The sequence below is a fragment of the Rhineura floridana genome, chromosome 2 (assembly GCF_030035675.1).
Source record: "Rhineura floridana isolate rRhiFlo1 chromosome 2, rRhiFlo1.hap2, whole genome shotgun sequence".
Lineage (NCBI taxonomy): Eukaryota > Metazoa > Chordata > Lepidosauria > Squamata > Rhineuridae > Rhineura > Rhineura floridana.
This window is the reverse complement of record NC_084481.1, coordinates 153463798-153475890: the sequence shown is the minus strand read 5'-3', so window position 1 is coordinate 153475890 and position 12093 is coordinate 153463798. Positions and strand designations below refer to the sequence as shown.

The window sequence follows — 12093 nt, the reverse complement described above, 5'->3', positions numbered from 1 at the left end:
GATGCCATCCGGGCCCGGTGATTTGTCAGTTTTTATATTGTCCATTAAGCCTAGAACTTGCTCTCTCGTTGCCACTATTTGTCTCAGTTCCTCAGAATCCCTTCCTGCAAATGTTAGTTCAGGTTCAGGGATCTGCCCTATATCTTCCACTGTGAAGACAGATGCAAAGAATTCATTTAGCTTCTCTGCAATCTCCTTATCATTCTTTAGTACACTTTTGACTCCTTTATCATCCAAGGGTCCGATCGCCTCCCTAGATGGTCTCCTGCTTTGAATCTATTTATAGAATTTTTTGTTGTTGGTTTTTATATTCTTAGCAATGCGCTCCTCAAATTCTTTTTTAGCATCCCTTATTGTCTTCTTGCATTTCTTTTGCCAGAGTTTGTGTTCCTTTTTATTTTCTTCATTCGGACAAGACTTCCATTTTCTGAAGGAAGACTTTTTGCCTCTAAGAGCTTCCTTGACTTTGCTCGTTAACCATGCTGGCATCTTCTTGGCCCTGGCGGTACCTTTCTGATCTGCGGTATGCACTCCAGTTGAGCTTCTAATATAGTGTTTTTAAACAACTTCCAAGCATTTTCGAGTGATGTGACCCTCTGGACTTTGTTTTTCAGCTTTCTTTTTACCAATCCCCTCATTTTTGTGAAGTTTCCTCTTTTGAAGTCAAATGTGACCGTGTTGGATTTTCTTGGCAATTGGCCAGTTACATGTATGTTTAATTTAATAGCACTGTGGTCACTGCTCCCAATCGGTTCAACAACACTTACATCTCGCACCAGGTCCCTGTCCCCACTGAGGATTAAGTCCAGGGTTGCCGTCCCTCTGGTCGGTTCCATGACCAACTGGTCTAGGGAATAGTCATTTAGAATATCTAGAAACTTTGCTTCTTTGTCATGACTGGAACACATATGCGGCCAGTCTATGTCCGGGTAGTTGAAGTCACCCATTACTACCACATTTCCTAGTTTGGATGCTTCCTCAATTTCATATCTCATTTCAAGGTCTCCTTGAGCATTTTGATCAGGAGGACGATAGATCGTTCCCAGTATTAAGTCCCTCCTGGGGCATGGTATCACCACCGACAACGATTCTGTGGAGGAGTCTGCCTCTTTTGGGGTTTCGAGCTTGCTGGATTCAATGCCTTCTTTCACGTATAGAGCAACTCCGCCACCAATAAGTCCTTCCCTGTCCTTCCGATATAGTTTATATCCATCCCACTGGTTTTCTCCATTCCACCAGGTCTCCGTTATGCTCACTATATCAATGCTCTCCTCTAAGACCAAGCACTCCAGTTCTCCCATCTTGGTTCGGAGGCTCCTAGCATTAGCATACAGGCACTTGTAAGCAGTGTCTCTCTTCAAGTGTCTTTGGCCCTTGTGGTTTGGCCTGTGGTAATTTTGCTCTTCTGAATTTATATCCTGTGCCCCTGCTCTCACAATGCCTACTTCTAGGCCTACCCCTTTTAAAATTTCATCATTTCTTTGGTTTTTATCCCAGGGGGGAGGTTTATTCCAAACCGGACCTTCCTCAGCTCCTGTCAGGTTTCCCCCCTCAGTCAGTTTAAAAGCTGCTCTGCTACCTTTTTAATTTTAAGTGCCAGCAGTCTGGTTCCATTCTGGTTCAAGTGGAGCCCGTCCCTTTTGTACAGGCCCGGCTTGTCCCAAAATGTTCCCCAGTGCCTAACAAATCCAAACCCTTCCACCCGACACCATCGTCTCATCTACGCATTGAGACTGCGAAGCTGGGCCTGTCTGGCTGGTCCTGCGTGTGGAACCGGTAGCATTTCAGAGAAAGCCACCTTGGAGGTCCTGGCTTTCAGCATCCTACCTAGCAACCTAAATTTTGCTTCCAGGACCTCACGGCTGCATTTCCCCATGTCGTTGGTGCCAACGTGCACCACGACCAGTGACTCCTCCCCAGCACTGTCTACCAAACTATCTAAACGACAGGCGATATCCGCAACCTTCGTACCAGGCAGGCAAAACACCTTGCGCTCTACACGCCCATCACACACCCCACTGTCTATGTTCCTAATGATCGAATCACCCACTACAAGGATCCCTCCACCCCCTGGAGATATATCCTCGGCACGAGAGGATAGCTGCTCATCCCCCAAGGAATGGTCCCTTCTAAGGGATTGTTTCCCTCTTCCTCAGCTGGATGCTCTCCTTCCCCAAGACCATCGTTCTCCATGATAGCAGGAGAGCTATCATCGTTGGAGTGGGACACAGCTATAACGTCCCTGAAAGCCTCCTCCACACACCTCTCTGCCTCTCTCCGCTTTTCCAGGTCCGCCACCTTGGCCTCAAGGAAATGAAGTCGTTCCCAGAGAGCCAGGAGCTCATTGCACCGAGAGCACACCCACGACTTCTGTCCAACAGGCAGATAGTCGTACATGCTGCAGGCGGTGCAAAACACTGGAAAGCCCCCACACCCCTGCTGGCTTCTTACCTGCATAGTTTTGTTTAAGGTTTATTACGTCAATGGGTTGGAGACCGCGGTTTAGTTGAGGTTAGGGAACAGACGGGCAGAGTGGGGGGCCCTGGCCTCCTCGCCCTGCTGCCGAACTTGCTCTGCTGCTTAACTCGCCTTGACGCTTCGTCAGCTGGGGCTCCCTCTAGCTCGTGGAGCAGGCTCCCTCGCTAGGGTGCTCTGACTTTGTGCTCTGATTTCCTTCTTTTGTCTCACCTTAATGGGTCAATTGACAGGAACTAATGGAAGTGACAGCTGGTGCCCACTGGGCTGGTGGAACAAAGGGCATGACAGCTAATGGTAGGTGAACTCAGGGATAATAAAAGGTGGAGCAAGAAACTCAGTACATATCCCATTCATACCTCTTTCTAAGGTATCCCCCTTCCTTCCAAAGACCACAATCCTATACATGCTTACATGAGAGTATTAGCTGTCAAATTCCCCAAAGAAGCATCTCTGTAATTATCCAGCAGTTTCACATTTCAAAAAGACTGCTAATTACTCAGCACAAATATAGTCCCAGCCCATGTTTATACTCAACTATCCTTGATATGTAATCAAAACTAGGACATTCACAAGCAAAGCTACTGAAGCAACTACTTTGTGATTTCTACGATGAAACACTAGTCATTCAGTTTTGTGTTAAATTTTCTTTTAAAAGCAATTACCTCATTTCTGTATCTTTCTCTCTGTTGTAACTCTGAACAAACACACCTTAACTGAAGTTGTTGGAAGAGCTTGGTGTGTTGAACAGATTCCATCCTACACACTCATTGCAACACTCAGTTATTTTAGAGGAGCTGCATATGAATTAAGTCCAGCTGGTGGTGACGAATGGTGTCAGGGTGTACTTCCCTACTCAGGAGGAATCCTTATAGTTCTGCAATGCGTCTATCTTGGAATAACAGTCCAGAGAATAACTGGACTAAATGGCAGCTATACACGCGTACGTAACAAGCAGGATGCCTCTCTGCCAGTTGATCATTCAAGAGACAAGTAAGACATGTGCCCAATTTATCACACAACTTATTCCTACAGATCAGAGATGGAGAACCCATAGCCCTCTACACAATGTTGGACTACAACTCCCATCGTCTTTTGACTACTGGCTATGCTGTCTGAGGCCAACAGGAGTTGAAATCCAACAACATGTGGAGGACCACAGGTTCACCACCCTTACTCTAGATCAGTGGTTCTTAGCTTGGGGTGCACACACACCTGGGGGTTGCGAGACACTTTTTCTAGGGGTGCGAGGCGTTGTTCAAGAGATTTTAAAAATTCATTTAATCTTAGCTAAATTAGGCTAAAACACACATTAAAATAAAATAAAATAAAACTAAAAATGAATGGTGTTTTTTTCAGGGGGTTGCAAGAGCGTATTTTAGAAATCCAAGGTGTGCTGGCAGTGGAAAAGGTTAAGAACCACTGCCCTAGATGTAAGTGCAAACTGTGGCAGTTTTAGTAGCTCCGATTCTGTTGCCAGGAGCAGCTCCTCCTCTTTATCCACAACCTAGGTCTTTAACTGCATCTTCATTTTTACAACTGTAAATGCTAGAAATGTTAAATCATTTGACAATAAATTATTCCCCTTCAAATGGACATATTCAGCCCAGCCTTTTATTTTTTTATAATAACTTACAAAATAAGGGTTATTTGGGATAATTTGGGGTAACTGAAAGGATATTTTCTCAGAATAATTTTAAAGTGGCAGAGTGGGAAAAAATGGAGATGTTCCATCAAAATTACAAGTTTCGCTGTGCAAGCAGGGCTGTGGAGTCGGTACGCCAAACCTTCGACTCCGACTCCTCTATTTTTCTACTGTCCAACACCGACTCTGACTCCACCCAAAATTGCTTCCAACTCCACAGCCCTGGAAAGGGCTGTAAATGTCTTTTTAAATTGGAAGCTCTCCTAGGAGCATTTTTATCAGTGCCTGAATATGCACTGATCTTGGCATCACAGCATTTGTCTTCATCTGGGTCCTGCATCATACACTGACACACAAAATGTTTTCCATCTTGAGTTACGGTGAAATGCTCAACTACAGCTGACTTCATGGGAAGCTTCTTTGACATTTTGAATTTATATTTTTTAAAAAATTGTCAATCAAAATTTATTTTGAAGCCGGAGTCAGAGTCGGTACATTTCTACCGACTCCGACTCCACCCAAAATTGCTTCCGACTCCGACTCCACAACTCCGACTCCACAGCCCTGTGTGCAAGCAGACTGGAATGTCTTAGAAAACCAAGACTTCTCCCTCCCTCCCTCCCTTCCCTCTTCCCTCATTTCTTTTCTATTAAATAGCTGTTCCATTTTATAGTAATTGTGTTGCACAGTACATCAGCAATGTCCAACATAAACAGCACTTTAGCTGCAATAAATACTAAAATATTAAATGCCTTCCAGGGACCATCAAAAATTTAAATAATTATCAATGGCATACAAGTATTTTGAGGATACTTCAAGTAGAAAGAAGACCAGTTTTCCAACACAAAGATTTAAAAGTTCTTATTTACATCAATGCAAGCTTGCTTTAGTCTTTAAAGACACAATCCAAACCTCCTTTATGTTGGGCTGGGGAGTGGGGTAGATTTGTGTGGTGGTGTCCCTCTGCACAGCCCTGTTGGCCTCTGCTGACATGAATCTTCCCCTTCCGCCCATCAAAGAGACAAGCAGAAGTGCTGCCAGAAGGTTCCCACCAGTGGCTGCCAACAAAACACCTTGAAACAAGGTGTAGGGAGGGGCTGAACCAGCTCGGGATCTGTCAGACCCTGAGCCAGCCCCACTGCCTTTATGTGGCTGCTTCTTACCCAGTTAGGGTCTGACTACTGCAACAACTCCTGGCTGGTGCAGTGACCTTCCTCCCCACCCCCACCTTCCTCCCCAGCTGGCATGCTCGTCAGGGCTGCAGATTTGGTGGGGGCCACACTGCTGCATTAAGCCCCCACTCAGCAGCAACTGACGTTGGTATTGCACCCATTGGGATTTCCATGAAAACAGATTTCATGTGGCTCCTTAGCTCACTCTGCAATATGTAAAGTTTATGGTCTTGCCTTGATTCAGGCCAACAGGAAACCATGACTTCCTGCTACGTGAAAGAGCTGTGGTCTCAGTAGCTTTTACCAAGTGTTTCCCATGATGTCTAAATCAGGGAACCTATGGTTTCTTTGAAGTAGGTGTGGAAAACTTGCAACTCAAGAACTGCATGTGGTCCTTAGCCTAATTTCATGAGGGGGGAATGGAAGGAGAAAAACAGAAAGAAGGTGATAATGGGAGGAGGAGGAGAAAGCCCTCTGCAACTGATGAGTTCAGAGAAGAGCAAACTGTCCTTCCCCTGGTAGCCAGCTAGATAGGTGGGGAGGGAGACCGAGAAAGAGTAGCAGAAAGCGCAAAACACCAAAAGGGGTGGCCCTGCCCACCACTGGCTTCAGCCACACCCACTGCCAGGATATGGCCCCTGACTGATTATACCCAAGGTCTGACATAGACAAATTTTCCCCACTCCTAGTATTAATGTGTTCTCATAGAACACATAGTATTAAAGTATTAATTGAATTACGGTTATCAAGAACAAGTCAGGTTCAAACCATGGTTTCTTGCTTGTTCTCATTAATTAGAATTTCAACATATTACCATTCTCCATATTTGGGCTTCATATATAACATCTCCTCCTCTGACACACAAAAAAGAGAGGGAGAGTGTGAAAGCCTACGGTTTGCTACAGCTTATTCACAGAGGGGAAATCATGGTTTTCCATTATGTCTTAACTGGAAGAATGCTTAACCCACAGTTTATTTTACTTAACCGTGAATACTGTAGCTATGATTAATGGCCAAGTGCAAATAGGATGTGAAACACTGGTTTTACATAGGTTTCCAAACCAAGGTTTACATTAACCATGGTTAAGGAGTACATCTGCACCAAGCAAACCATAGTTAAGCAGTTTTTCTATCTCTCCAGTTTCTCTGCTTGCAAGGTAGCAAGTAAATGTCTCCCTTTATATGCCTTCTGGGAGCATGGTTCAACTCAGCAAGCAAAACCATAGTTTCATCTACATCTGGATCTTTACTAAGGTTAAAAACTACAGTTAGCATTAATCATGGTTAACTGTTGGGTATGCATTGGGCTGATGCGATTATAAATATACAGGAAGACATTTATAATTGATAAGGCTGTATCAATGCCAATTCATTTCAAAGTCATTTGCCATAGACTGAAACTTGATCAATCTAGCAAGAAAACAATATATGAGAATACATAATAATAGATTTGTAAGTCTCCATAAGTTGTCAAGTTCAAAATACCATCTGATGGCAAAACATGCTAAAACTGAAAACATCCCGCAGAGGTATCAGTCTCTAAAGCTGGAAATTTAACAGCTTTCCCAAAGTATAATGTTTCAATAATTCTGTAATTTCCTACAAACAGAGCACAATGCCACCCTTCCTGGACGGTACCACTTCAGATTACTCATAAGAAACATATGTTTAAGTACTCTCCTATTTTAACTTTAAAACAATATACATGGGAAACTAGGCTAGCAGCCTTTCAGCCAGCGTACTAACTTTGCATATGCACAGAGTCTTTTTTCATGTATGGGACTGTTCAAACATGTCCCACTTCAGGATGCAGGTTCCAATAACCAAGCCTAGCTCTGCAAGGATATACAATACATCCCCAAGATAGAAACTGTTTTACTGTCCAACTAATCTTATAAAGAATTTTCCAGATGCTTAACCTTTGCCTGTTCTCCTAACCTCAGTGACAGATGCCAAGAATTGCAATATTGTTTCAGAATACTGTTATAACAAACAGTTATAACAGTAGAATCTGAACAGATTTTAAGAGTTTAAAAAGCAATAAACAAGATGTTAAAGACAAACGGAAACATTTTAGACCTATAGTTAATAACAAAAATCCAACTTGTAATAAATATTTCATAGCTTTACTTTACTTACATGCTGCCCTGGGCTCTGACTGGAGGAAGGGTGGGATATAAATCTAATAAATAAATAAATAAAATAAGGCAGTGGCAGCTGGAGACTTTGCTAAAACAATGGTTTGATTGCTGCATAGAGCAGATATTCTAAAATTATTATTAGAGTTATTTCTTGTACATTAGCAAAAGGTAAATTTTACGTTTAGTACATGACTTGTATCAGATATCTAGGCAACTTGTCTGAGTCATTAGAAATTTTCCAAGTTGCAGTGTGCCCAAACTTAAGAGTAAGAATACTTATTAGTAAAATGTTCCGACCTTCTAGTCACTCTGTAAGAAAACTCTGTATGCAGTCACTTCTCTTACAAAATAACAAAGAAGAACAAAGTGAGGATATTAAAGGTGACAACCCACTAAACTGACCTTTGAAGATAAGACCACAGACTAAGGTCAGTGTGGGTATGAATTTGGCTCCATTTGTTGCAAGACAGGAGATCACCCACTGAAACTGCAGTTTTGAGGAAATGTTTTTCTATGAGTTGACGGTTTAGTTTGGCTTGGATTATTTAAAACCTCTCAAAACATCTTATTCTCTGTTATCAAAAATGTGAACAGGGAGCTAACAGGCAAGAAGGCACATACACCTGAGCTTGTGGAAGGGAGGAGACCCAGCATGATCCAGCAACTCAATGTCCAAGAAAGCTTCCCTTGTATGCAAAAGGACACAGGATATAACATTCATCCAATCCTTTTTCCCAGCCTGGGGAAAACACAGGTTGCAAACATCCCACTGATTATGATGGGGTGGGTGGGATTAAACACCAGTCTGGCTGGGACCCATTTCACCCCTTTTAAAAAAAGAGAGAACTGGGGAAGGTGCAAAGAAGAGCAGAATGAATTCACAATGGATAAACACCTTCATGAGGGCCGTAGGTCAAAAAGAAGGGAATGCTGAAGAGAACAGGGCTATAGAAGCTGCCTGCGAAGCAGGACTTTGGAGAGAACAGCACCAAACTTCCCATCTGGGGAAGTTTTATGAGGGATGAGCTCCATCTAGGGAGGCGCTGAAGGGAACAGTACCCCAGGAGGAGGCCTGAAAGCAGGCAGCCCTGGTGCCAGAGCAAGGACGCAGGGCATTCGGTAGTGGGAGAGCTCAATGGACACCTGCCCAAGGGAGGTCCTCGACAGAGGGTGACAGAGTGAGAGGGAAGCACCCCAATATTGAGGGGGGTGTCAAAGCCTAAGAACAAGGACTGATACATACAGCACTCCAATATTAACATGACTAGAGTTCTATGGTACACGCGGGGGGCGATGTTTAATGGAGAAGATGCTGAAAAGAATTCAGCATCCTATCGCTTGGGGAACGTTGACAGAGGCAACATCCCGAGCGCGTGAGAGCCCAGCTACAGACTAGTGCGGGTGTTTGAAGGCAAGCTGAGAGCAACAGCAGCTCCCAAAATGTTGGGGCAAGCAATAAAGCTATCGGAACTCTCGGAGAATGTAAAAAGGGATTCAACGCCTAAGTGGGGTGTGAGACCCAGACGGGGAGGAGGGGCGGCGGCGTGCGGAACAAGCAGCTCAGGCAGAACCGGCACCCCTGTGTGGAGACTGCCCGAGGGAGCCTTTGCCCAGAGCAGGACGGCGGGAGTCGAGCCAGACGACCACGCGGAGCGGAGCGCCGAGGCGGGGCAAAGCGCGCACAAGGGGGAGCCCGGGCTTACCGTTGGAGTAGCGGGAGGCAGCTCAGCCGCGCCACTTCCGCGGCACGCAGGCAGCCGCTGGAGCTTCCCCAAAGCAGCTGCGGTAACTTTCCGAGGAGCCGAGAAGCTGGCGGCGGCGGCGGCGGCTCTTCGCAGGCGGCGGTCAAGTTGCAGCTGAGCTCCCCGCCGCTCGAGCTGGCGCGAGGAAGTGCTGCGAGCTCGGCTGCAGCCGCTCGGCGCTCCCTCGCTGCGTGTGCAGATCCCTTTGCCCAGCAGCTTGGGAGAGCTGGAGTCGCCAGCTGCAGCCAGCTCCAGCTCCACCTCCCAGCCCCTCCCCAGCCCCATCCCTTCCCTTCCCTGCACTGCATTGTTCCCTCGCTGTGCCGAGCAATAAGCGTCGTGCTCTTTGCCTAGGATCTCCACGCACGCATGTCCTTCTTCCTTGGGTTCCTTCGGCCCTTCCTCTGTTTTGTTTTGCCTTTCTCTCCCACGCCGGCAACCGGTTGCTTGACCTGCCGGAAAGCTTTCCTAAGTTCCGTGCTTTTTACTTCGGCTCCCTCTCTCCCTCCCTCCTTCAGAAAACTTTTATTTATTTAAATAAATAAATAAAAACTTTTAGCTCTCGTTCCAGATACATTAAGAGGCAATTAGGAAAAGAGTGAGAGGATGGGGAAATATGGGACGGAATACAGACTGGGAAAAGAATTCACAGAGGGGGGCACCTGGCAGATTATTGGGGGCGGAGTATACTATGCCAGAGGCCGATTTAGAGGTTTCTCAGAAAGGTCCCTTTCCACACGGAAGGCCCTACTGGGTGGGATGCCATCCCAATTCTGTTCAGCCAGAGCAATAACAATCTCACTTCTTTTCAGGTGGTCATTCTCAGCTATTGTGAATCATACACACAATACAGGACTCCTCCAGATTGGTCTTTTTATTTTTGTGGGGGGGTGTGTGTTCTGCAACACGTCATTGACACAATAATCCTGCATTAGGGGTGGATTTGGACTGGAGCGTTTACACTTCATTCTGCTTTAATGGATGTTCTGTGAGGCTTCCCCAGTGTTACTGCATTATTGCCGTCTGAAAGGGCACTCCTATAGGACGATGAAAGCAGGACAACCCCTCCCCCTGCCCCAAAAACACATTTGGATCCTCCAGATGCCGTTTCTATTGTGTGTTGATGATGCTTTGTGCTCATCATGGTATTGAGGCGATTAAACATGGTTGCAATACAGTTTTTGCCTGTAAAAGTTTCAGTCAGTGCATGTCCTGTAGCTTCCTGATGAAAATTAGTAACTTTTTATACCACAATTGTTCCAAGGTTTTGTTTGTTTTTGTCCAGTATAAATACACTACTAATGCACTATTACTGCATCAATAATAGAATACACCCCCACAAAAAATATCACTGTAGAGGGGTTCACTTCCCAACTGAATCATACCAAGAAAATAATTACAACCATGTACTGGCAACTTTAGGTTGCACAATTAAAGTGGATGTAGCACTACAAATTCACTCCCTTCTCCCCCAAAAACCAACAGAATTGTTGTGGTGACAGGGAAAGTGGTGGGGAAAATGCACTTGAAAGTGTGAGGTAAGGGCAACATCATAAAACCTCCATGCAAAGCCAAACAGATGTTCAGTAAGCAGTGACATCATATAACCTTTGTGCAAATTTTGCCTGCACACCCCAGAGTGAAGGCACGCAAGACAAAATTACGATAGAAAGGTCACAACTTTATTAACTACAACTTGAATGTGGATCTGCAGGGAAATGAACAAATCCTCAAGCAACCAAACAATGAATAACATTAGATAGGTAAAGCCCTCTCCTTCTTAACGTGAGCTACTCAAGCCTGACATGAAGGCCAGCATCCCTTGGCACAGTGATGTCAGGCCTTCATTGCCCATTCGCTATGAAGATGAGCAGAAGGGGCACCTGTTGACTCTCCCATCTCCTGCTGTTCAGTATTCAACAGGATGAGCCCCCAGGTCCCAGGAGCATCAAACCAAGTAATCCTCCAGAGCTGACGAGCAAGAGGGGGCAGTTGGCAAGATGCCAGTTGCAGGAAACCACAGGAGGGGAGAGTGTTCTTGTGCTCGTGTTCTGCTTGCAGACTTCCCATAGGCATCTGGTTGGCCACTGTGAGAGCAGGATGTGACCCATTGGCCTGATCTACAGGATCTTATGCCCCTCACTCTGGGTGCCTCAGGGTGCCTATAGGTGGTTACCCACATTAAATGGCAAGTTGTGACAAGAACAGCAAAGGAGAAAGTTAGACCCACTTATTTATTGTTTGCTAAGAAGGGCCTTTAAGATGTTGGCTAAGTGGAAGCCCAAGGATGCATGGCCAAATATCTAGATTTGGGGGTGGGGGTCATTGGTCATTTGTCTGTGGAAGAGTACCAAGCTGACATTAGGAGATGACATCTTATTTTAAAAGTTAGAAGTGGCAGCTGTTTGGAAACGGAAATAACAGGCTATGAAACTTGTGAGAGCAAGCAAGAACTCTGCTTATGCTCAAAATCTACATCATAGAGCATATGAGTATGATCTAATGTTGTGGATTTTGGTTGGAACATCGAGTGACTATTTTAAATAGTCAGGGCTGGGGGGGTATCATTGCAGCAGTTTTGAGTTCGTGCAGAAAGGGAAGCAGGATAATTTTGCAGATCTCAGCAAGATCAGGTGCATACATAACCAGGATGAGCTCATGATAGGAAGGGATATCAGAGTTTTGAGGGGTGTATGTCAAAGTCACAAAGCCACAAAGGGGGACAGTCAGAGTCAATGGAGTGCTGCATTTGAGGTATACATTATATTAAGAACTGAATAAAAAGGGGGCAAGAACATGGGCTTGAAGATGTGTGCAATTCTTTTGGACCCAGACCACCAACCCTGTGGGTTATGAGCTGGAGAGTATGGGATCTTGTGCTGACAAGTCACCAGTGCTTTTTAATCTCTACTATGTAA

The 12093-nt window shown here is 45.1% G+C and overlaps 1 protein-coding gene across 7 annotated transcripts in view; it reads right to left on the bottom strand.

Annotated features, from left to right (window-relative positions):
- TSPAN18 (tetraspanin 18) overlaps positions 1-9436 on the bottom strand; it is a 302190-nt gene extending 292754 nt beyond the window's left edge. For 4 of the 7 annotated variants that reach the window (XM_061610830.1, XM_061610829.1, XM_061610834.1 and 1 more), the window contains exon 1: positions 9137-9435. The gene's annotated coding sequence lies outside the window, so the exon portion shown is untranslated. Of the gene's footprint in view, positions 1-7431; positions 7475-9136 lie in introns of all 7 variants that reach the window. The other 3 variants (XM_061610831.1, XM_061610835.1, XM_061610833.1) reach the window with 2 other exon arrangements.
- Positions 9437-12093: the final 2657 nt, after the last annotated feature.